The sequence below is a fragment of the Zalophus californianus genome, chromosome 8 (genome assembly GCF_009762305.2).
Source record: "Zalophus californianus isolate mZalCal1 chromosome 8, mZalCal1.pri.v2, whole genome shotgun sequence".
Classification (NCBI taxonomy): Eukaryota; Metazoa; Chordata; class Mammalia; order Carnivora; family Otariidae; genus Zalophus; species Zalophus californianus.
The window spans coordinates 42,464,691-42,491,809 of NC_045602.1; the positions used below are offsets into that span (position 1 = coordinate 42,464,691).

At 36.5% G+C, this 27,119-nt stretch overlaps 1 long non-coding RNA gene across 2 annotated transcripts in view; it reads left to right on the forward strand.

The window, feature by feature from the left end:
* Nucleotides 1–4,304: 4,304 nt before the first annotated feature.
* Nucleotides 4,305–27,119, forward strand: part of LOC113938616 — a 68,304-nt gene continuing 45,489 nt past the window's right edge. For both annotated transcript variants that reach the window (XR_003524911.2, XR_003524910.2), the window contains exons 1-2: nt 4,305–4,394; nt 12,671–12,871. This is a non-coding gene — a long non-coding RNA (uncharacterized LOC113938616). The remainder of the gene's footprint in view (nt 4,395–12,670; nt 12,872–27,119) is intronic.

Genomic DNA, 27,119 nt, shown 5'->3' on the forward strand with positions numbered 1-27,119 from the left:
TTGACCCCACCCCCTTAGCAGCCCCCGAATCTGAGCATCACTTCTCAAGTTATCAACCCTTTAGCCAGGACACTGAATGGAAGTGTGAGATACCATTATTACAGGCGGCTAAACATTTAGGCTTTAAAGAAAGTTATAATTTATAACAAAAGGGGCATAAATTGGAATTGATTTCATTAGAGGAACTTAACACCCTCAAAATAACGATACTACTTTTTCTTTAGGGACACTATTGCATTACAGTTTTGCTTCACTAAATTAAAAATGCTATCAAGTTGGTAGTAAATTCTGAAGTTTGCTACTGAGCAAACTCTAAAGGCCATTTAGAGGCCAGGAGCTCATATATATCAACGGGAACAAATTAGACATAAAGTTTAAAATTCAGCTTTCATTACAGGAAACTTTGAAAGTACATCAACATTTTATCTTTTTTGTTGTTGTTGTTAATACTCGATTTTAATGACTCAGCAGATGATTTCACTGATGTTTAGATGCTGAAGGAGGTACACCTAATGATGCCGAGTATTTGAGAGTTCGAGAATATTTGGACTGTGGACTGCTCTACAATGATTAGAATGATTCCAAATGAATTATTCTATGCCTGTGTTCTAAATGAGTGCTTAAAATGGCCTGGTAAATAATCCCAATGGAATGCTTTTAAGAACTTCAAATGACCAGCCACTTTTTATTTCCTGCGAAGTTCAGTGTTAATGTTCCAGAAGCGGAAAGCTTGTAAATGGGAATGGGGATGAGGGCAAATATTAAACTGAAATGAATGACCGAATCATCTTCGGAAGAAAGGTTCTGTCTTGCTTGTATTTTTTAAACTGGCATCAATCAATCAAAATGTCACAAGCATTAGGGGTTAGCAGGGCATGGATTGAACAATGCAGAAAGATTATAAGGGACTAAAAAATATCAGGTTGTGAGAAGAGTTCCTGTCCCAGAAATAACCCCCTGCAAGCCAAATAGCACAAGGAAATGTGGATGCCTGAGCATAGTCAAGCACAAGATAAAAACAAAAGTGTAGGAACCGTTCCAATGAAAGAGGATAATACAGAATTATAAGTCTGGACCATGGTTTATTAGTAAAAATGGGCCTGGAGCTAAATCTAAAGCACCTTTCCCATTTTGTAGATGTGGAATAATGAAAAATAAATTTGCTACTCCCTTACCTGAAAAATCTCTGGTTTTTCAATTTTTCTGCAGTTCTTTTGACTTTAAATGCATTTTTACTTGTAGGTTGAATGTACTTTTTTATTAAAAAAATCCATTCTATGGGATTATTTAATTCTCTCATAATTTTATTCGTGTCCCAATTTCAACAAGCTGTGAAATTACATGTCTGTCAATAAATTAAATTGCAGTAGCTGCAGAACTCCCTGCTGCTTTGAACAGGAAGTTAAGTTTTATTCTCTTTTTCCTAGAATTTTTGAGACTCTTCTGTAGATCCTCATCAGTGCATTTAGACATCTGATTAAATGCCTTTTTAAAAAGATTTATTTATTTATTTTTTAGAGAGAGAGTTTGCAGGGGGAGGGGCAGAGGGAGAGAGAGAATCTCAAGCAGACTCCACACTGAGCACAGAGCCCAAGGCGGGGCTTGATCTCAGGACCCTGAGATCATGACCTGAGCGGAAACCAAGAGTCAGCGGCTTTACCAACTGCCCCACCCAGGCACCCCTAAATGCATCTTATCTCTTTTTCCAAATACAGTCCGAGATCTTTCCTTTAAATCACTACCATGATCACAGAGAACATATTGCTACTTTTAAGAAGCATGTAAGTACAACATAGAAAGTAAATAGGTGGTTATTTTATTTCTCAAAAGTCCAGATTTAACTTAATCTGGGGCTCTTTATTCGGCTACCGTGCTTCCACATGTTGCAGAGACCCCCTATCTGCATCAAAAAAACAAACAACCTCCCCAAACCACCCCCCAAACCCCCACAATGTTTAGTGCCTGCCTATTTCTCAGACTACATTTTGAGAATGAAGCCTGGAGGCAAGTTTCACCCTACCTTTAATTTAAGTCCTATCTCACCAGTCCTCATTACTTGTTCATCATCCTTTCCAGAATGATAGTAATTAAGACCCAAGAAAAGCAAATCCATGCAGGGAAAATCCCACTACCACTTTAAGGAATGTATTCATGCCCAGTAGCCCTAGTAGCATGTGGACTTCAGAACAAACTAAGTGCAAACTAAGGCCACTCTAATTCCACCTTGTCAGATAACTCCAGTATCTGATTCATTTAAGTGTTGGCATCAGTTAATTGCTTTTTCTCATTCAAGTTATGATTTTCCTGTTTCTTTGTGTAAAGAGTTATTTTCTCATATATGGATTTTGTGTTCTATTGTTAAGGAATTCTGGGTCTTACTTAAATCTTTAACTGTATCTTTAACACACAGCTCTGGCCTACGTTTGTGGGCTATGGTTCCAACAGCAATTTAATTTTCAGAGTCATTGAAGTGCTATGTTTTTGTGTTTGATTTATCTGGTGGTACTAGGGCTCTCACTCGTCCCTGATCTTCCTGCCTGAGGGAGCAGATGGAATTTCTCCAGACTGGGCCACCTGGTACCCCAAGAAACAGGATAAGAATCTCCAGCCTACAGGAAAGAGAAGCTACCGAGGCCTGGCTGGTGCTTGTTACAGCATCCCGCTTGTTGTCACCTGTCTGTTGATGTTGGAGAGGGGAACTTGGGGCCCAGAGGGAAAAGGAGATTTCCTAGCCTGCCACATGTTATGGTGTGACACACCCTGCCTTTGGGGAAAGGAGAGCACCCCCTGGGCTGTCTGCTGTTGTGTGATCCCACTGCTGATGATGCCTGTCTGCCTGGTGTCTTCATGTAGGGGAGGGGAGTCTCAGACCCAGGTAGAGGGGAAGGAGGAAAGGAGAGAGTTACCCTCACTGCTTAGTGTTAATGGGCTTGCTATAGTAGTCGGAATATCTGTGAACAGGTGGGCCCTAAATTCTAGTCTAATGATTTTAGGGAGAGTCATGAGCAGAAATCATTTTCAATATGACTCATTTTCAATAGGAGTCGTAAACCATGTTCTCCAGCACAGGTTAAATACTGAAGACAATACTGCCTTTGGTACTCTTTTAGTCTCTACTACCATTTCTCCATTGGGTAGAAATTGGTAGAAAGTTATTATGTTATCCTAAGCTCCCAACAAAATTTGCTATAATATTAAACATAGGGATGGATATTTGGGATTGAAGCAGCAGGTGGAAAGGTTAAGGCTGTTTGTTATATTGGTTGAATATATATATATATATATATATATATATATATATATATATATATATATATGGCAGCATATTAAATGGGGTTTATACTGAAAAAAAAAAGGTTTTCATTTCCCTTTAGGTCTTCCATTAACATTACTGAACAGAGATGGGTGAGGATTTTTTTTTTTTTTTTGGAGAGAGAGTGAAGATGGAGGGAGGGGCAGAGGGCAGTGGGAGAGAGAGAATCTCAAGCAGGCTCCACACCCAGCATGGAGCTTGATGCAGGGCTTAGTTCCATGACCCAGAGATCATGACCTGAGCCAAAATCAAGAGTTAGACACTTAACTGACTGAGCCACTCAGGCACCCAACGGTAAGGATTTTTTTTAAAGGTAGATTTATGTGCTACAAGAGTTGGATTAATAGTGCAGGTATTTTTCATCTTTTAATATTTGGTGCCATATAACAATAAATGTTATTTTGTCATTAAAATCAAACATGAAAATCAATTCTCCTTCATTTTTTTAATATATATTTTTAAGATTTTATTTATTTATCAGAGAGAGAGAGACAGAGGCAGGCAAAGGGAGAAGCAGGCCAAGGAGCCCCATGTGGGACTCAGTCCCAGGACCCTAGGATCATGACCTGAGCCAAAGGCAGACACTTAACCGACTGAGCCACCCAGGTGTCCCTCCTTCATTTTTTAAACATTGTTAGGGACAAATTATCCCAGTAATTGTGTCTAGGCTTTGATCTCTGCACATCTTACCTAAATTCTAACTGCTATCACCGTAGTATATTCATGGTCCTACATATTGATTGCTTGGATTATGGTGAATTTTATAAATCACTGAGTAAGATGTACAACAAGCACTTTTAATAAGAATTTCAGCATGCAAACTGACCAAGGTAAAGGAAAATTTGAATGACATTTTCACAATCGGATGAGCAATATTTTAGCAAAGCAAAGCCTATACTCAGTAGAGAAAGCCTGCACTTCTGTACTTGAAATGGCTTGGTAATGGGATTCAGGTTGGCATGGGAACAGTACAGAATGTTAGGCAACAAACAGAAGAAACTGAAACATGTTTCAAATGAACATAAGAAATATATGGCTCGGGAGATGGTGTTAGCATTGGAAAGAACAAAGAATGAATCTGGTGAGTATATTTAAAAAGATAGGGACATACTCAAGAAGAGTCTATTAGAGTCCAACTAAACATACATGAAAAAAATCACAGGAGTAATGCCAAAAGATATGTTAAATATATAATTATATATTTTTAAAGTTTGATGAAAAACAAGATATCTTATGCACTATAAACAATTATAGGATCCAGAAGAATGAATGAGGTTCAGACAGGTCTCAAAAATTAAGAGACTAATTTTGTTTTGGTTGTTTAACTTGTTTTGTTTTTTATTTTTATTATTTTTTTTATTTTTTAAGGTTTTGTTTATTTATTTTAGAAAGAGAGAGAGAGAACATGAGTGGGAGGGGCAGAACAAAAGGAAGAGAGAATCTCAAGCAGACTCCACACTAAGCATAGAGCCCGGTGCAGGGCTTGATTTCAGAACCTCGAGATCATGACCTGAGCCGAAACCAAGAGTCAGAAGCTTAACTGACTGTGCCACCCCGGTGCCCCTTGTTTTGTTTTTTTAAATAAATGCGGTGACTTCTATAGAGAAAGTCTGACCCAGAAAGTTCTTGAGAGTTTACAGATAGAGAGGTAATCATAAAAAGATAGTAAGAAAGTTTCCCTGAATGAATTGAGTAGCTACAAAAGATTTAATTAGATATAAAGAAAAGGAAGATTTTTAAGTGAATTTTGAAGTGACAATTATTGTAGATGAGAAACAATTATTAAATATATTATGAAAGAGCAGGTGTCAGAAATATATGGAATTAGGGATCTAAGAAAAAAAATCAATGAACCCACCAGCAACTGAAGGGTGGCTAAGTAGGATCACAATAGTTAGGTGGTGAACTGATACCATAACTTCTGGGTAGAATTACTCTCTTCAGAAGACTGATTTTGGAATCAAATTTTTGACTAAATAGATGTTTCGAATGGACCCAGACTGACCCATTTATTGTCTCATCAGGCTGAGTGTGAGGAAGAGTTCAAGAAAATAAAATGAGGATGGCTGATTTCAATGTTCATGGTTTTAGTTACAAATGCAAATGACAGAATTGCCAAAAGAGAAAAGTAACATTTGAATAATGGCAGAGAATAAACAGAATAACAAAGGGAATTGTAAGAATTCTATGATCAAGATAGATCACATTCAACCCACCCCACTTCTACTCAACAATTTAGGATGAATATATTAGAAACAAACAAACAAACAAAAATAGTAACCTGGAAGATGAAGATCCACCATTATCTGAGAATGCAGCCCAAAAATAAATGGTAATTTTCAAATAAAAAAGTAAATGAAGTGGTGTGCCTTGGTGGCTCAGTCAGTTGGGCTTCCAACTCTTGATTTTGGCTCAGGTTGTGATCTCAGGGTCCTGAGATGGAGCCCATGCTGGGCTCTGTGCTCAGTGGGGAGTCTGCTTGAGATCCTCTCCCTCTCCCTCTATGCCCCCCCCGAAACCCCACTCTCTCTCTCTCAAAATAAATAAACAAATCTTAAAAAAATAAATTAAATGACCTAGAGAACATATCAAGAATCTTAAAATTCCTCTTAGGATTTTTCGCTAGTTTTTATTAGAACAGACATAACAGAGATAATATTTAACAAAATAGCAGCCAACATAAGTCCTTAGATTACAGACCCAGCCTACATTTAAGACTTTTTTTAAGGCAAAGCCAGTCAAAACAATAGTAATAGCAAAAAATAAGACAAAAGTAGAGAATATACTGTTTATTAGAGGCAGAATCAGGAACAGAAAATAGCCCTTGCCTCTTGCATCAATTCTCCATTCCATTTTACGGCATTCTTCATTCAATTCAACACAAATATATTAAGCACCTTTAAAGTGCTCAATACCATGTTAATTACTATAAAAAGTGATATGAAAGAAGATTGGATTTAAATCAGCTAGAAAGAGAAAGAAGTAAAATATAGTTTAAGTGAAAAAATGTGAGTATAAACAATATTTTTTATGGGTAATCAAAGAGGATTTTAGAGATGGTTTGCATGGTTTGCATTTAATGGTTTGAAGGAATAACCTCTGCAACTTGCACCTCTCTTAACTCATTTATTCCATCTAGCAGTCAATAAGTAAATTTCAAAATCATGTGTCAACAAAAATAAGAAGCAAAGGCTCATTTCACTGTGAACCATGTCTGGTTGGAAAGGTAGGACATGGAAGGCTATATAAAAATATTTTCTAATATATATCTTGAATATTAGTCAAAAAATTTTGCCTTAATCTATATAATTCATTCTTAGACACAAAGTTACATTCAACATTCAAATATTTAATTCTAAAATAAAACAATTCAGGGGTGCCTGACTGGCTCAGTCAGGCATGGGACCCTTGATTTAGGGATCGTGAGTTTGATCTCCACACTGGGTACAGAAATTACTTAAAAAAATAAAAATAAAACAATTCAATGACTTTAAGCTTTTCTCCAATGCAAACACAATGAACTCATATATATTGAAAGTAACTATTATATGTATATGACTCTAGGAGGTAAAGAATTAGCGAGTGTCATTTCTTACCCTGAAAAAAAAAAAATATATATATATAAGAGACTTTCAAACACTCAGGTTAAGTAACCAATTTAAAGTTGAGTTCAAAGTTTTCTTGGGCTCATAAATAAATCCCTTAGAGGTATTTATGCAAAAATAGGGAACTTAGTCTTCTGAAGTTTCCATGGGAGCATACTTTTTCTTATTTGATTTTGCTAGACACTTGATATAAGGAATATGTGAATTATCTATCCTAGAAGGAGGCATTTTAGTTACCAATGTCAATAACTTTACAATTACAAACATTCAATATAGGTCGGAGCTTAATGTTTAGGGGAGGTAGTAATCTTGCCTTTATCAATCCGATTGTATAATATCTACCAGTTTAATAGTGGTATGGACCAATCTTTATGTATCAAACCCCAAATTTCAAAGGGCTTGAGGAAGGAAGTAAAACTGACTTAGGACTAAACTCATAGCTGAAAGAATGGAAGAATTTATATTTGCAGCTGTGCTGTGTTGTTATCAATATCTGCTGGGAAAACACTCTGACATTTTCCCTGAAATGATTAGCCCATCATCTTCCTACAAGTGGGCTGGAGGCCCCCAAATAGCACATTTACTCTGCATTAAAAAGGTTGTTATGTAACACAGAGCCTCTAACCATAGTCTAATTTTCCACTTCAAAGGTATGGAGTAAAAGTGTCACTGCTAATTGTGTCTTAAGTTTGTGTTTAAAAGGTAGGATGAAATATTTTAAAAAAGAGAAAAATATTTAGTTTTCAATACAAATAACATAATTTTCAATCATATATTAAATGATGATAAATGATAAATGATGCATTTTCTTACCTTTATTTGTAAATTAACAGTCTATAAAAATATATAGCCATTATTTAGGAAGAGTTAGATGTTGTTAATTAAAAAAAAGAACAGAAAAAGCACCTTGCAGTAATTTTTAAAGTTACATTTATCTCGCTATATCCTTGCTTTTCTTTTCTTTTTCTGTCAAAATTTCTTCCTGTTCTCTTTTTGTGTTTTTGTGTGATAAAAACACTTACCATAAGATTGACGGATTGATCTATCTAGTTATCTATTTAATCTCATTTTTTAATCAAAACTCTTACTGTTTGAGAATATGTCCTTCTCTTTAAATTCATGTAAATACAACCACTCAACCACTACACTTTCTCGTTTATTTCAGAACCTTTTTGATTTTTTTCCCCCTGAATGGCTTATTATCAGCCAATATTACATTATATTGCTTTGCAATTCAAATTAATCATTTAATTTTAGATAGCATGTAGGTCATGATGACATGATGAGTTGTACAGGCTACTTTTGAAATTTGTATTTAAACCTGTATTACCTAAAAGAGATAAAAATCATTTTTTTAAAGATTTTATTTATTTATTTGACAGAGAGAGAGAGGGAGAGAGCACAAGCAGGGGGAGCAGCAGAGGGAGAGGGAGAAGCAGGGCAGGGAACCCACTGCAGGGAACATTGAGCAGGGAACACGGAGCAAGGGAGCCCGACACGGGACTCGATCCCAGGACCCCAGGATCAGGACCTGAGCCAAAGGCAGACGCCTAACCGACTGAGTCATCCAGACACCCTAAAAATCCTTTTTAAATAATCAATATAAACTGTGCTACCTGTGTAATTAACATTCCCTTTTTCATGTAAATTATTTTATCAGTTAGGATATTTGCCTGCAAGTAATAAAGTATCTTATTAAAAGTGGATTACAATAAAATGTACAATTAGTTCACTTAAGAATATGTCTGAGGTAGGTATTTCTGGGTTATTTTCAACTTCCCATCCTCAGCATATCAGTAATATCTCCCCTTGTTCACATAATGCTGCAGAAATACCCAGCATCAAACCCACCTGAGACACTGTCCAAAGCACAGGGAACAGACAGTTCTTTTTTTTTTTTTTAATTTCTCTGGTTTATCATGAACCATCTTTTCTAAAAGACTTCCACCACACAGCCCTCTCAAGATAAATGGCCATGATTGAGTCTGAGAGCCAAACTACAGATACAAGGGAGCCTAACAAAGTGAGTTTGTGATATATTTGACCTTTATTGTGGGATATTGGTTCTGTTAGCTATAAGGGAGTAAAAAGTTGTTATTGGATAGACAATCAACACTGTCTTCCATAATCTTCATAAAACAATGAGTAAACTGAGGCTGAGAGAGATTAAGACCAATCATAGAATAAGTTTTTAAAATCAGGTTTATCTATATCCAGTTTTGTCTTCCCACATCACCATTTTACGCTCCACTGTGTTAATCATAACATCAAACCTAGGCAAGAACAAATGTGTGTGCTTAGCTTGTACAAAGCAAAATTAAAGAAATACTTTCTATCTACCTTTAAAGCTTTCCTACAACAAAGAAAACAGACTTTTTTAATTGTTACTATAATCATTAGAAGATGTACCAATGAATAAAAGTTACAGATTTACGGAATTGGATTTTAAGTCATCCTATGGATATACAGAATTTTCTTTCAGTGAAACAAATTGCTTTAGTTGCTACCAAGTTCTACATAACTGTATTTTTCAAACAACCCCAAATAAAAATCAGTGCTAATTCAATAATCTCCCTCTATAGTGTCTTTACCTCTTCTACTTCAATGACCATAGTTTCTATATCCATAGCTACAACATGAATTTTATCATAATTTTCCATGCTTAAAAGAAAAATCTATGATGTCCTTCCCCCTTATTTTTACAGTTCACTTGGTTCCTTATCCTTTTAGTCTTCCTATACTTTGACCCACGATTTTCTTCAAAACTATCACTGTTCCTTTGAGTGCATTTCCTTTCCTATGCAATCTGTATAGTATCAGCCAACAATCCAATGATTCTGTTCCTAGCCCTCCCCAAAGTATTTCTCCTTGTTTTTCTGCTTTATATTCCCAACAGAACCTGAATCCCTCCATCACAGAAGCCATTTATCCTACATAATATAAGAATTTGTTCCTGAACACCACTGGAAAAAAAGCATTTGACTATACAGAATGATTCAATTTCAATCATTAAAAAATGTCTGGCAATAATTTTACATCTCCAATAATTGTTTCATTCCCTAAAATATTATGAAAGAGAAGAGAGAGGGAGAGAGAAAGAGAGACAGAGGGAAAGAGAAAATAATGTAGTAGTTGAAAAACACTGACTCTAGATCTAGACTTCCTGGTTTTAAATCTTTGCTCTGGAGGCACCTGGGTGGCTCAGTTGGTTAAGCATCTGCCTTCGGCTCAGGTTATGGTCTCAGGGTCCTGGGATCGAGCCCTGTGTCAGGCTCCCTGCTTAGTGGGGAGTCTGCTTCTCCTTCTGTCTCTCTCTCTCTCTCTCCATCTTGTGCTCTCTTTCACACACACACACACACACACACACACACACACACACACACACACACACACTCTCCCTCTCTCAAATAAATAAATAAAATCTTTAAAAAAATCTTTGCCGAGCAAATGATTTATCTCTGTATGCCTTGGTTCCTCACCTGTAAAATGAGACATTAATAGTACCTACTTCAGGGGAATGAAAGTTCACTAATATAAAAATGTTTAGAAAAATTTTGGCACACAGTAATTTCTCTTTGTTAGCTTTTTAAATTTTTAACCACTTAAATTGTAAATTAAAAATCTGTAAATTGAATATTTTGTTGTTGTGTCTAGTACTGCTACCTTCTTTTGGTAATAGTACTTCTTCTCATGCAATGATAAAAGGCAATGCCAATCACAGCACCTGCTTTTCTAGTCCACAGGCTATACCATTGTTCTTCCATAGAATATTTGTTACAACCAATACAGCTTCAACTTCTAACACAAAAGTCCAAACAACAGTGTCCTACACAAAACTAGACTATATTTCTTGTCCATAATACTCCAAGATACCCAGTTCAGCATTGCTATGACACCTCCATTATATTACTGTCTCACTCTTTCTAATCTGAAAGTTCTTAGACTTCAATCTCATATTCTAAAAGATCTGCTTCAGTCTCTGTTATCTTGATCATTTTTGGTGAATTGATCTTTCTAAATATGCAGAGATAATATAATCTTCTTGAAAATTCTCCAACTCCTTGCAGTCTCCCTATGTTAGCAATCCAATCTGTACTTAGTCTTATCACCTTCTCTCCAGCCTCAGTGGTGAGGAGGGTTGTCTTGTGAAAAAAAGTTGTTTCTCCACTTGTACTCTAAATATCCATATTCCCTCCCCCCTTTTATGGACCTTCATCCATCAATTATATTCTCCCCTTGTACTTTCAAAGGGTAGATTTCTTGGTTCTTCCCAATTAGGAAATAAAGGGGCTTCTATTTCTCCTCTTTGTTCTAGCAATCATTACTTCAACATCTCATGTTTCCGTCTTAGCCATTCTTCTTTTTGAATTAGGAGAATATATTCTCCCTCATGGTTACTTAATGATTCACAGCAATCTGGCTGCTACCTCCATTATACATTGAAAATGTTTTTCTCAAGAAAAGTCATCAAAGACTCTAAAAGTGCAAAACTCAATCATACTTGGATTTCTTATTGTTTTTATTGCTTTTCACTTCTAGTCTATTGACCTCATTCTTGAAACTCTTAACTTAACCTCTGCATTGTTTTCTCTCTTGAGCTCTATCCCTTCATCTGCTTATATATTAAAAGGGGATGTTTACTAAATTCAGACTTCTGCTTTTTTCTCAAGCCTTATGCCTTTTCATATTCTCTCATTAAATACCAAGAGCACTAGAATGGAATCTTCTTTCAGAATCTGTATAGAATCCCTGGTAAGAAGTTATCTAATAAATATTTTTCCCAGGGAAACAAAAATTAATGAATAAATCAATCAGTCAATCAACTTTAAGGAAGATATTGTTTTTATTAAGTGGGAAGTATTATTAGATTAGAGTTATTCAGATTTTTTACAGAAATCTGACAAATGTGTTAAATGAGAAATGGGAAAACAGTAAAAAGTAATAATACTAAAAAGACAAAACTCTGGGAAATGAAGTAAACTGGAGGACTCAGAACCTTTCTAAGGGGCATATCTACTGAGCACCAAATGATTATTTTCATGTGGAATACCGAGACTACTATTTTCATATTCTCCAATTTTTACTTTTGCTTTTTCAAAAGAAGTTAAAAATGCATTTTTTTTTAATGTGGACAATCCCAATATCCAAAATATGGGCCAGGGTATAGTAACATGCTTTCTAGACAGAGGAAGCCTATGGGTGACCACATTTCAACCAATAATATATAGATTATTAAAGGGTATCCCAATGCTAAAGTGAATGAAATTCTTAAAGAGGAAGAAAAGGGATTTTAAAATCTAAACAGAGATTTTTAAAACTGTATTAAAGTTAGTTGGACATATTATTGCCAATCTAGACAGATAAATCAATAATTGATATTTTTATTGATCAATCGATTTGGATAGATTTAGATGCTCACTTAATTATTCCCCACTTCTTATTTTTATTACAAAGCCTACTACACTTAAAAAGATAAATTTTGCTTAAGGAATATGCAAGTAGCAGTCACTGTGATTGTTTTACAAAACTTAGGGCATCTATTCCCTACTAGGTATTAGTGATACAGTTGCAGAATGGTCCTGGGAGTGGGGGGACAATTGAGCCTCCTCCCAGGTCCAAGGGTTAACCTAATGGTTCTAAACATATCACAGTGATCTAGTGGTGTCATCCAGGTCTGGTAAACCAATGTAGTGAACTAACTCAGACTAATAATACGCTAGAAAAATTGTTACTTGTTCTCTAACTGCCCAAGGTCAATCTCCATAACCTTCTGGAAGACACAGTAGCACATTCATGCAAATGTTTTATCAACTTGAAAGAAGACAGTTGTGTCATAAACCTAATGTTGTAGAAGGCTGTGCAAAGAGATCAAAGGACAGTGAGAACTTGATGCTATATAGGAGAGAGTGAATCTAACTGACCCAAAATGAATCCCTCCTTCTGGACCATTCAGGTATGTGCATCACTAAATCCCTTTTATATTCAATCTATTTTTTGGATTAGGTTTTCATTACAGGAATATCCTAATTGATAACAGACTGACAAATTAAATTGTTTCTCTGTGATATAGCTCTGTGATTTATGTAATTTGCTGAGTTATCCTGAGCGGTTTAGTTGATAAACTCAATAATGCATTTAACTGAATGAAAAGTCTGAATGATTTAAATATGGGGTATAACTGGCTAAATGTCAATATTTTACACCACATCCTATTTGATCTATTCCCACAGGCAATTCTAATGTATATGATAAAAATGCACTCAATATTATTTAGTTTTAGGTGTAAACATTAAAAAAGAAATCATACATCGAAGCAAATTTTAACAGAGCTAAAAGGTGATTTAAATTCCTGATTAGAGTCTTATACACTCCTCTTCACCTTAACAGTCCTTCCCAGCTGGGACACTTTTATTCTGCATCTCTACTTGTCAAATGGGGGGGAAGGGGGGAAAGTATGTTTGACCCAAAATATGCCACTTTGGCATGTGGATTATTTTGAGCTGAAGATAATCAAGGCTCAACAGACTCAGAAAGAGCTGTTTGCCTTCCCTTTCACCGCTTAAAATAATTTAGATAAAGCCCTGTACCAAGAGCTAATACTAAAGATAACTTTTTGTGAAGAAGATTTATCTGCATGATATGGCAAGCATTCATTTACCAAACATTTGTTCTTCTCATCTTCCTGTGAACTGTCTTCCTCCCCTATGAGGCCCCAGACCCCCTCCCTGCTTCTTCTTAGCTCTGGATGGCATATAAACCTCAATTGACTGTCTTTGGCACTCTCATACATATGAAATTTGTTTTTTTCCTATTAATCTGTCTTATATCATTTAATTATTAGGCCAGCTAAAATGCCTAGAAGGGAAGAAGGGAATAGCCTTTGACCCTACACAAACTAAAATCATTTATAAAGGCCCAACCTAAGTCATAATTCTTCCATGAGACTTTTCCAGTGATAATGCATCTCCTCCCTTCTTGATCTTCAACAGCATCTTTATTATAGAGTCCACTTTTACCATGAGTTTGAGTTGTTTTTTGAGGCCATCTCTCATTAGCTTGTGCTGGAAAGCAGAGACTATGCTTGTATCTTTGCCCTGACCATACTTAATGTCGTGCTTACTTTATAGAACCTGATCAATCAAAACAAGTGGGACTTAGCTAATTTGAGGTTCATGATTTAAGTTCCCCAAATGATTACTTGACTCACCATTACACCTACCCTCTATAGTTTTATGTTCCATACTCTTTTTCAAAAACCTGAAATGTTACAATTATTGTGTTGTCAAGTCATGTTCACCTGAATCAGAGATCTTGCCAGTAATTTACCAGCATTTTAAAAGATAGAGGTAATACTGAGGCACCGATGAATCAGGGAGAAGTCCAGTACTGCTAATGCAGCTCCCCATGCATGTCCTTTCTCCTGGCATCGGGAAGTGCAGTTTAACGTATGAGGTCTTTAAACCTCATATAAGGTAGCTACATGACTTATGCAAAATAATCACAGAATATATTAATTTTGTATTCAGATCTTTACAGAGCCTAATGTTTTCTGAGGAATATGCCCATTTATCATAGATTCCTTGTTTGTTTACTATAAATAGTCCCAGACAGCCCAGATATACCCAGCTAAAAGTGTTCCCTAGATATAAGCTCTCCTATTAGATTAAAACATTAGCTTTTCTTCTAGGAAGCCTATCATTAACGTGTTTACAATGAGATTTGGTCAAGCCACCTTAACTCCCCCCAACAACCTGAGACATTCCCCTTAATGACTGATTAAGGAAGAGAATAGATTCCACGCCTATTAATAACTATTTCCCACCCACAAACTCCAGATACCTTCTCCCCAGTAATAGTACATTTTCAGACAGTTTCCCCAAATTTATGCCAAGAAGACCAATATGGATTTAGTGAAAACATGTAAAAAAATGATACTAAAATTTGTTTTAAGATCATATTTATATGATACTAGGCTTTGAGATTTAATTTCAATAAAATAGAGATTATTAGTTTGCTTTAAATGTGACATATCTGAGAAGCTCTAAAGACATGGAAGATTTTTTTTTTACTAAATACTCGATATTTTAATTATTCATAATAATGGAGATTAATAATTCAGATTCATATGTAACTGATACTTTGTGTCATCGTTTGCCCATTTTATTCCCTCTCTATAAAACGTTCTTCAAGAGTTCAAGAAAATAGGCTTTTTGTTGCGGTTAAACATGGATTCTGCCAAGCCTTTCACCAGTATTTTTTCATCACCTTATTATTCCTACATACATAATATCTATACTGTACATCCAGTTATCAGATAACATCTCTGCACTCTACTCAAAATACTACTAATAAATATAATACTCGAGCTCAGCAAATTGGCAAAAATAAAAAAGATACAGAAAGAGTCAATAAATGTCAAAAACCCCAGTTTATTTAAATTTTTCTGATTATGATTGAATTCCATTTCTCAAATTTTGTCTAGATTTCACTATATTTGATCTCTCTTATCTAGCTAATACATGAAAACTTGGTTTTCATAAAATATGAGTGGAGGAGTTAAGTATAAGCCTTCATTTTTTTCTTTAAATTTTGTTTGTTTAAGTAATCTCTACAACCAATGTGGGGCTCCAACTCAGGACCCCAGAGATCAAGAGTTGCACGCTCCTCTGACTGAGCCAGCCAGGCACCTCTAGCTTTCATTTTTTTTTTTAAGTGATGAAACAATGTGAGTTGAAGAAAATGTAATTGTCTCTAATTGAAAATCATTATTAAAATGTGACATTAAACTATGGAAATCTAGAAGAGAGGTATGCAGTAAAGAGCTATGAAGCTACTTCAATCTAATTTCTTAAATAAATTTATCACAAAAGAATACATTGAAACCAGCTTTTTAAAGCCTGAAGTTGAATGAAGCTGAGAGGGACAGCTTACATGATAGATGGCTAAATAAAGATTTTAAATGAACCTGGCAATCTGTAGTACCAGCATGGAATGGAAAAGGCAAGTTTTACAGAAATAAAATGTAAAGATCTGAATTAAAAATCAACTTTGATTATGGTAGCATTGGGTGAAAAGGCCTAGGATGGCTCGGGTGAAAAACATCTGTGGGTGTTGTGACATTGGAAGTCTAATATAATGAATGAAATGACTTCCTAACATGCAAACCTAAACAGAAGCTGCATTAATAAAAATTGCATTGCTTTTATGATAGAATATAATTTTCAAATTATTTTGTTCTAATCATTTTGTTTTAAGATTGTCAAAAAATACCTGAAGTTCTTTTTTCTAAATTAAATAATCCCTACCTAACAAAGACAAAAAAGGGTGTTTGTCCACATAAAGTTGGCCAGCATGGTAAAATGATGTAGAAATGTTTAAAGGAATCTGAGATATTCAAATACGTTTATACCTACTTGAGGAACTACTATTATATGCAAGAAGACAATTTTTCATAGTATTTCTCCAAGAAGCAGAGCAGCATGAGAAATTGAAACCTACTAGTAATCATATTCCATTACAAGGGGGAAAAATCAAGTAATTACAGCTAGCCTTGATAGAAATGCATCACTTCAAGAAGGATATTTTGTCATCACTGTTGTTTTTCAGTTACTTCAAAATAGATAAATCAAAATATAAATTCTTTTGTGGTTGTTGTTGATTTTATTTTTGGATTATCAAATCACAGGCACAAGAGCATTGCTTATATGAGTGATAAGTACACAACTCATGCAGCCAAGGTCGAATGTTAATGACTTCTTGGTCATATACATCCCAAGAAGGCAGGGTCCATTAGTCATCTCCCAATGCTAGGTCTATTTCATTCAGCCTGAACTATTGTCTCTGCAGACTAAAAATAATATCCTTTTTTTATTACACAATCAATGTGTGTTAAATTTCTATGATCTGTCCAAAGAGATCAACATTCTTAGAGCAGATTCCTTGATTACCGATGTGGCAAAATAGGTCATTGCATTAAAGAAATAAATTATAAAACTTTGTGCTAAGTGTTGGGAATATATGCTCTAACGCAAGGTTTTATGAGGGTAAAAGAAAAGAATATACGACTAGCTTTCTCTAGAAAATAATTTGTTTATTAAAACAAAATCAGCACTATACTAATCTCATCCATACAAAGAAGTTTGATTAAACTCCCCCAATATAAGTACAATATATTACAGATTATCTTTTTTTTTTAAAGATTTTATTTATTTGCCAGAGAGAGAGAGAACACAAGCAGGGGGAGTGGCAGGCAGAAGGAGAAGCAGACCTGATGTGGGACTCAATCTCAGGATCTTGAGGATCATGCAGAAGATATGGGACTTGATCCCAGAACCTTGGGGATCATGACGTGAGCCGAAGGCAGATGCTTAACCAACTGAGCCACTCAGGCGTCCCTACAGATAACCTTCGAACAACATGGGAATGCTGATCACTGCTGCCCCTTGTAGTCAAAAAAAATCACACACAATTTTTTAATCTCCAAAAACTTAAGAAGTAATAGCCTACTGTTGAGCAGAAGCCTTACTGATTACATAAGCAGTTGATTAATGCATATTTTGTACGCTATATGTATTATATGCTGCACTCTTATAATAAAGTAAGCAAGAGAAAATGAAATAGTATTAAGAAAATCATAAGGAAGAGAAAATACATGTATGTACTGCACTGTATTTATTGAAAAAAAATCCATGTATTAGTGGGCCTGCACAGTTCAAATCTCTACTGTTCAAGAGTCAACTGTACTCCTCGGGGTGTCTGAAGTATAAAGAAAAGTTAACATGAACAACATTTTTCATTAATTTTATGATATGATATTATGCAAATATATAACAATACAACAGAAATTAACAAAATAATACCCTGGAAATTTTTATTGAATTTTTAAAAAATAAAAATAAATAACTTTAGTTTTAGGTTCTCTATAACTTATAAGAGCAAATAAGAATCTGTTGGCATTTTAGCAGTTCTCCCCAATTTCAGGTACACAATCATGGCATTTCCTGATTGCTTCAGTCCACATTTTATTTTCTGGATTCCTTATTAAATTTATAAACCATCAAATCTCACATAGCTCAAAAGAAGAATTTTCAGCTCCCTGAAGTAAAATATGGTATCTTATTTTTCTTCTACTTTTTTCACAAACCCAGTGTTCTAAAACTAGTGGATGTTTAATGAATATGTATCAATTAATTGATTCTTCACATCTAGGTGCAGAGGTTTTTAAATTCCAATGAGCTGTTCTTCCTTTCCCCTCTCAAGGATCTTATCATACTGTTATGTCCAGAGGTGAATGTAGATTAAGGTAAATTACCAGGGTGCATGTAAAAACAAAAACAGCCAGGTTAGAAGCAGAAAGTAAGTTGCATTGCCATTGAGTTGGATGCAATTCTAAAATGTTTTCATTGAAATTTCCCACACCTGTTAGGATCTCTAAGTCTCAATATTGTTAGGCCATGGAGGGATTTTTGTCCTGTTAAAATGCAAATGTCCCATTTGTTTTGATGTCCTATATTTGGCACGTCTGTGTGTGTGTGAGACATTATAAGGGAGGCCAAAAGAAAATTGTCATAATGCACCTGTCCATTAGTGAGTCCTCATGCCCAGCAGAAACTTTCTGGCACCATCTGGTTATAATCTTATGCTCTGAAGCATAAGAATTGATGGACCTTTTAATTTTTATCTCAGCTAGTATAATTGCAGATGCTATTCTTATTCAAAATGGGCCACATTTTGCCCACGGCCAAAAGCATACAGTTCCCATTGACTTTAATACGAGGAAGGGCAGAAGAAAATGACAAGAGAATTCAGCCTAATGCTTCTAATTGCTTTATGAATCTTAATAAGCCTGTTTAACTTAATAATGTTCAATTGTGAAAACTTTCACAGGTTATTTATTCATTTGCTGTAAAAAACATTTTCTTGAACCCTTTCACAAAGGGCTGTGTTTTCATTACAAAGCAGATTCTTTGCTTTCTGTCACCCAGAAGCATGGCATTGAGTCATGGACTTTTTACAAATAAAAGGAATCTGAGAAAGACTGAAAATATTAGTACCAAACGTTCCAGCAGACACAGAAAGTGCATGCCCTGAAATGATGAAGGCTTAAAGAATTTATGCAGTGCCTTTTTCATACAAAGACACGTGCAATTTGTACAGAACATAAAGAATCATAGCTAATTACACTGGTTTTAATTGGGTTTGTGCTAAATCCAATGCTTTATAGAACCATCAGTGCCGTAAAGGAAAAAGATAGCCAAATTACAAAATATACAGAGAAGCTGACTATAGAGAACTAAGTGAGATAAATAGAGACAAATTCCCCAATAGGAAAGAATCAGCATAAAATAAGAATGAAGCACACATTTCTAAGAGGAGATAAAGGGAAAATTAATTGTGGACATTAAATGTAGCCTAATTCCCTCTTTCTACACTTTAAATTGTTGTATATGTATATAGATAGATAGATATAGATTCCGGTATCGATTTTGATATAGCTATAGATATGCCTCTTCTCTGACACAAAAATAAAATGCCTCCCTCAAGTATGGGTTTATGTTTCCTTTACATGTATGGTTCACTGACCTTGAGGCCAAAAACACTGTTGGGTGATAACAACAGTAAGTCATGATGTGAGTGGTTAAGGTGAGCTGACATATCCCATCCCTACTGAGTAGCAAAAATTCAATGGACAAAAGGAGTTGACACTAAAACACACACACACACACACACACACACACACACACACACACACACACACCTGCATATGCACACACACAGAGATAGAATATATATCAGGGGAGCCTCCCCACCGAACTTTAGCAGACAGACCTGCCAAATTTCATGATTAAAAATAATACACAGAGGAAGGAAAGGAAAAACAAAATAAAATGAAAACAGAGAGGGAGGCACACCATAAAAGACTTTTACTCTAGGAAACAACCTCAGGGTTGTTGGAGGAAAGGTGGGTGAGGGGATGGGGTAATTGGGTGATGGGCATTAAGGAGCGCACTTGTAATGAGCACTGGGTGTAATATGCAACTGATGAATCACTAAATTCTACCCCTGAAACTAATAATACAGTATAGGTTAACTAAATTGAATTTAAATAAAACATTTAAAAAAATAAAAATTAAACTTTGTAACTATGTATAGTTTTGGTTGTTAACTAGAATTATTGTGATGGTCATTTAGGAAAATATACAAATACTGAATTGCTCTTTTGTATACCTGAAACTACTATAACTGTATAGATCAGACATACATCAATCAAATCAAATTGAATCAATAAAATCATGTATTTCAGGGAAAAAAAGAATAATACAGTTTCTCTTTTATATGACTAAGCAATTCTTAACATCTTCCAGCATATTTTTTGAGGCAAAAGATTTACCAATTTTCTAATTTATATTCCCTTAGTGAGTGAAGTACTGATGTTAAGCACCGTGTTGCTGGGAATCTCTGCTCAGATTTAACAAATCCTATTTTTGTATTATTAAGAATCCACATCTCTTATGAAAATCCATACAAATTGAAGTCTTTAAACACTTCATGTCAAAAAGGAGAGAAACAGGGGGGGGTCTGGGATCAAAAACATTGGGATGATGATGATATCCATTATGTCCAAATGTCACAGGTAAGAAGTCTACAGTTTTTGACACAGACAGGGGTGTATATCAGTCCACGACTACAGAGATCTGCATTTCTCAGTTGAATGTCATTTTTCAAAATCCAAAAGTAGTCATCATACTTCATATATCCTATCTTAACATACTGAGGAGATCTTGAAATCCTTTTTGAGTCATATAGGGCTTTTGTAAGTGTTAGGTGAGGGGTAAAATTACAGTTATTGGGGAAATATAGCCATTAGAATGCAGTCAATTATTAAAGGTAAATTTGAGAGTAACTAAAAATAAAAACAGCAAATTTCATTACAAGAGTAATAATAAATTAAACATTTAAAATCTTTGAATTGGGGTGCCTGGGTGGCTCTGTCGGTTAAGCATCTGTCTTCAGCTTGGGTCATGATCTCTGGGTCCTGGGATTGAGCCCACATCAGGCTCCCTGCTTGGTGTGGAGTCTACTTCTCCCTCGACCTCTGTCCCGCTCGTGCTCTCTCTCGCTCGCTCACTCTCTCTTAAATAAAATCTTAAGAAATAAATTCTTCAAATCAATGTATTAAGCACATTATGTATATCAATCATATAATAGGCACTCATATAAACACACATACTATCTGATGCCAAATACTCCAATTTTATTTAAAAATAGTGGAAATGGGGGGGGGATATGGTGGAAGAGTAGGGGACCTTATTCCAACCGGTCCCTGGAACTGAGCTGGCTATCTACCAGACAACACCAAACACCCACAAAATCAGCCTGAGATGTAAGAGGATAGATCTGGATCTCTACAAACAGAATATCGCAGGCGGTTGGTTTCGAGGTATGAAGTGGGGAGCCGTGATTCTGCAGGCAGATATCAGAGGATAAATGGCAGCAGGAGGGAGCCCAGCCATGGGGATCATACACCGCCAGTGAGCGATAGCCTCCTGCGCTGGGGACAGGACACAGACTCACAGACCAGTAGCGGCAGGGAAAGGACTTTAGACACAAATCAGAGTGGCGGGGCTGCATGTGGGACTGGGGGGCAGGTGGCGGTTTTAGAGCACAAAGCACAGAGATGTGGCCCGACCTGGTGGCAGGACTGGGAGTGCTGCTGAGGGGTGCACAACCCAGGACACTGCAGTTTATAGCAGCACAGACAGAAATGGAGACAGTGTGCCCTGGAGAGCTCACTGAAGAACACGCTGCGATTTCTTGGCTCTGAGGCAGAGGGTTGGAAACGGTCTTTTCTGCTCTGACTCTCGGAAGATATGCAGAAAGCTGCCTGGGAAAGCCGCCAGAGAACAAAAACCCCCCAAAACCAGTTTTCACTGAGCCCATCCCCTGCCACAGGGGGGCAGGGCAACGCTGCCCAACAGGGTTGCCTGAGTAACAGAGCAGCAGGCCCCTCCGCCAGAAGACAGCCTAGGAGAACAAGAGGCCAGCAACCCTAAGGTCCCTATAAAACAGGTGCATCTTGCTTGGGTTGTGGTCAATAATTTGGACTCTATACATTCCCTCAACCACCCCTCAACAGAATGACTAGGAGGAGGAACTCCCAAAATAGGAAAGATGCAGAGATTATGGCTTATGCCACAGATTTACAAATGGATTCCTATATAATCAAGATCTCGGAGATGGAATTCAGGCTAGCAACTGTGAAGACAATAGATAGAATGGAGAAATCAATTAATGGCAAGATAGAGTCTCTAAGAGCAAAAATGAAAGTGGAATTGGCAGAATTTAAGAATGCTATCAGTGAGATTCAATCTAATCTAGATAATCTAAAGCTAGGGTAAGCAAGGCAGAGAAACGAATTAGTGACCTAGAAGACCAATTAATAGACAAAAAGAGAAAAGAGGCCAGGGAAAAACAACTCAGAATCCATGAAAATAGAATCAGAGAAATAAGTGGCACCATGAAACGTTCCCATGTCAGAATTATTGGAATCCTGGAGGGGGTGGAGAGAGAGGACTAGAAGATATATTTGAGCAAATCATAGCTGAGAACTTCCCTAATCTGGGGAATGAAAATAACATTCGTGTCCTAGAGGCAGAGAGGACCCCTCCCAAGATCAAGGAAAACCCACCAAAGCCCTGACATGTAATACTAAAACTCACAAATCTTAGAACCAAGGAAACCATCTTAAGGGCAGTTAAGGAGAAGACACTCCTTACGGAGAGAGAGGAACATCAGAATAATGTCAGACCTATCCACTGAGACCTGGCCAGCCAGAAAGGGCTGGCAAGACATATTCAGGGTACTAAACGAGAAGAACATGCAGTCAAGAATACATTATACAGCAAGGCTGTCATTTAGAATGGATGGAGAGATGCAGAGCTTCCAAGACCAGAAGAAACTGAAAGAATATGTGGCCACTAAGCGCACCCTACAAGAAATATTAAGGGGGTTCTTTAAAAGAAGAAAGACCCCAAGAGTGATATACGGCAGAAATTTACAGGGACAATCTATAAAAACAACATCTTCACAGGCAACATAATGACAATAAATTCATATCTTTCAATAATCACTCTCAACGTGAACAGCCTAAATGCTCCCATAAAATGGCACAGGGTTGCAGACTGGATAAAAAGACAGGACCTATCCATATGCTGTCCACAAGAGGCTCATTTTGAACCTAAAGATACATCCAGACTGAAAGTGAAGGGATGGAGATCCATCTTCCATGCCAGTGGACCTCAAAAGAAAGCCGAGGTAGCAATTCTTATATCAGACAAATTAGATTTTAAACTAAAGTCCATATTTAGAGACACAGAAGGACACTATATCATTCTTAAAGAGTCTATCCAACAAGAATATCTAACAATTGTAAATATCTATGCCCCGAACATGGGAGCAGTCATCTACATAAGCCAACTGTTAACCAAAATAGTCATATTGATAACAATACATTAATTGTAGGAGACCTCAAAAGTCCATGCTCAGCAAGAGATCATCTAAGCAGAAAATCAACAAAGAAACAAGAGCTTTGAATGACACACTGGACCAGATGGACCTCATAGATATATACAGAACATTTCACCCTAAAACAACAGAATACTCATTCTTCTCGAGTGCACATGGAACTTTCTCCAGAATAGCCCACATACTGTGTCACAAATCAGGTCTCAACTAATACCAAAAGATTGAGATTATTCCTTGCATATTCTCAGACCATAATGCTTTAAAACTGGAACTCAATCACAAGAAAAAATTTGGCAGAAATTCAAATACTTGGAAGCTAAAGACCACTCTGCTCAAGAATGTTTGGGTCAATCAGGAAATCAAAGAAGAACTTAAACAATTCATGGAAACCAATGAGAATGAAAACACATCGGTCCAAAACCTATGGGATATTGCAAAGGCGGTCCTAAGGGGGAAATACAGAGCCATCCAAACCTCATTCAAAAAAATAGAAAAATCCCAAATTCACCAACTAACTCTACAGCTTAAAGAACTAGAGAAAAACCAACAAACGATGCCTAAGCCACGCATTAGAAGATAAATAATTAAGATTAGAGCAGAGATCAATGCATTAGAAACCAGAAACACAGTATATCAGATCAACGAAACTAGAAGCTGGTTCTTTGAAGGAATTAATAAAATCGATAAACCACTGGCCAGACTTATCCAAAAGAAAAGAGAAAGGACCCAAATTAATAAAATTATGAATGAAAGGGGAGACATCACGACTAACATCAAGGAAATAGAAACAATTATTAGAAATTATTATTAACAACTATATGCCAAAAAACTGAGCAATCTGGATGAAATGGATGCCTTCCTGGAAACCTATAAACTGCCAAGACTGAAACAGGAAGAAACTGACAACCGGAATAGGCCAATAACCAGTAACGAGATTGAAGCAGTGATCAAAAACCTCCCAAAAAACAAGAGTCCAGGGCCTGATGGATTGCCTGGGGAATTCTACCAAACAATCAAAGAAGAAATAATACCTATTCTCCTGAAGCTGTTTAAAAAATAGAAACAGAAGGAAAGCTTCCAGACTCATTCTATGAGGCCAGCATTTCCTTAATCCCCAAACCAGGCGCCCCATCAAAAAGGAGAATTTCAGACCAAAATCTCTGATGAATATGGGTTCCAAAATCCTCAACAAAATCCTAGCTAGTAAGATCCAACAATACATTAAAAGGATCATCCACCATGACCAAGTGGAATTTACCCCCGGGATGCAAGGGTGGTTCAACATTCGCAAATCAATCAATGTGATAGAACACATTAATAAGAGGAGAGAGAAGACCATATGGTCCTCTCAATTGATGCAGAAAAAGCATCTGACAAAATACAGCATCCTTTCCTGATTAAAACTCTTCAGAGTATAGGGATAGAGGGAACATTCCTCAAGTTCATAAAATCCATCTATGAAAAACCCTCAGCGAATATCATCCTCAATGGGGAAAAGCTGAGAGCCTTTCCCTTAAGATCAGGAACACGACAAGGATGCCCACTCTCGCCACTATTGTTCAACATAGTACTAGAAGTCCTAGCAACAGCAATCAGACAACAAAAAGAAATAAAAGGTATTCAAATTGGCAAAGAAGAAATCAAACTCTCTCTCTTCGCAGACGACATGATACTTTACGTGGAAAACCCAAAAGACTCCACCCCCAAATTACTAGAACTCATACAGCAATTCAGTAATGTGGCAGGATACAAAATCAATGCACAGAAATCAGTTGCTTCCTTACACAGTAACAATGCAACTGTAGAAAGATAAATTAGAGAAATGATTCCACTTACAATAGCACCCAAAACCATAGATTACCTCGGAATAAACCTACCAAAGAGGTAAAGGATCTATACTCTAGGAACTACAGAACACTCATGAAAGAAATTGAAGAAGACACAAAAAGATGGAAAAATATTCCATGCTCATGGATTAGAAAAATAAACATTGTTAAAATGTCTATGCTACCCAGAGTAATCTATACCTTTAGTGCTATCCCAATCAAAATTCCAATGATACTTTTCAAAGTGCTGGAACAAACAATCCTAAAATTTGTATGGAATCAGAAAAGACCCTGAATCACCAAGGAAATGTTGAAAAAGAAAAACAAAGTTGGGGGCATCACATTGCCTGATTTCAAGCTATATTACAAAGCAGTGATCACCAAGACAGCATGCTACTAGCACAAAAACAGACATACAGACCAATGGAATAGAATAGAGAGCCCAGATATGGACCTTCAACTCTATGGTCAAATACTCTTCGACAAAGCAGGAAAAAACATGCAATGGAAAAAAGACAGTCTCTTCAATAAATGGTGCTGGGAAAATTGGACCAGCCACATGCAGAAGAATGAAACTCGACCATTCTCTAACACCATACACAAAGATAAACTCAAAATGGATGAAAGACCTCAATGTGAGACAGGAATCCATCAAAATCCTAGAGGAGAACATAGGCAGTAACCTCTTTGACATCGGCCACAGCAACTTCTTTCAAGATACATCTTCAAAAGCTAGTGAAACAAAAGCAAAAATGAACTTTTGGGACTTCATCAAGATAAAATCTTCTGCAGAGCCAAGGAAACAGTCAACAAAACAAAGAGGCAGCCCACAGAATGGGAGAAGATATTTGCAAATGACACTATAGATAAAGGGCTGGTATCCAAGATCTATAAAGAATTTCTCAAACTCAACACCCAAAAAACAAATAATCGAGTCAAAAAAATGGGCAGAAGACATGAACAGACACTTCTCTGAAGATGACATATAAATGGCTAACAGACACATGAAAATGTGTTCATCATCATTAGCCATCAGGGAAATTCAAATCAAAACCATATTGAGATACCACCTTACACCAGTTAGGATGGCAAAAATTGATAGGGCAAGAAACAACAATGTTGGAGAGGTTGTGGAGAAAGGGGAACCCTCTTTCACTGTTGGTAGGAATGCAAGTTGATACAGCCACTTTGGAAAACAGTGTGGAGGTGCCTCAAAAAATTAAAAATAGAGCTACCCTATGACCTAGCAACTGTACTCCTGGGTATTTATCCCAAAGACATAGATGTAGTGAAAAGAAGGGCCATATGCACCCCAGTGTTCATGGCAGCATTGTCCGCAATAGCCGAACTGTGGAAAGAGCTGAGATGCCCTTCAAAGATGAATGGATAAAGAAGATGTAGTCCATATATACAATGGAATATTACTCAGCCATCAGAAAGGATGAATATCCAACTTTTAAATCATCATGGATGGGACTGGAGGAAATTATGCTAAGTGATATAAGTCAAATAGAGAAAGTCAATTATCATATGGTTTCACTTATTTGTGGAACATAAGGAACAGCATGGAGGACATTAGGAGAAGGAAGGGAAAAATGAAGGAGGGGGGAAATTGGAGGGAGAGATGAACCATGAGAGACTATGGACTCTGAGAAACAAACTGAGGGTTTTGGTGGGGGGAGGATGGGTTATTCCGCTGTTGGGTATTAAGGAGGGCACGTACTACATGGACCACGGGGCGTTATATGAAAACAATGAATCGTGGATCACCACAACAAAAACTAATGATGCATTGTATGGTGACTAACATAACATAATAAAATAAAATTTAAAAAAATAGTGGCAATGTAA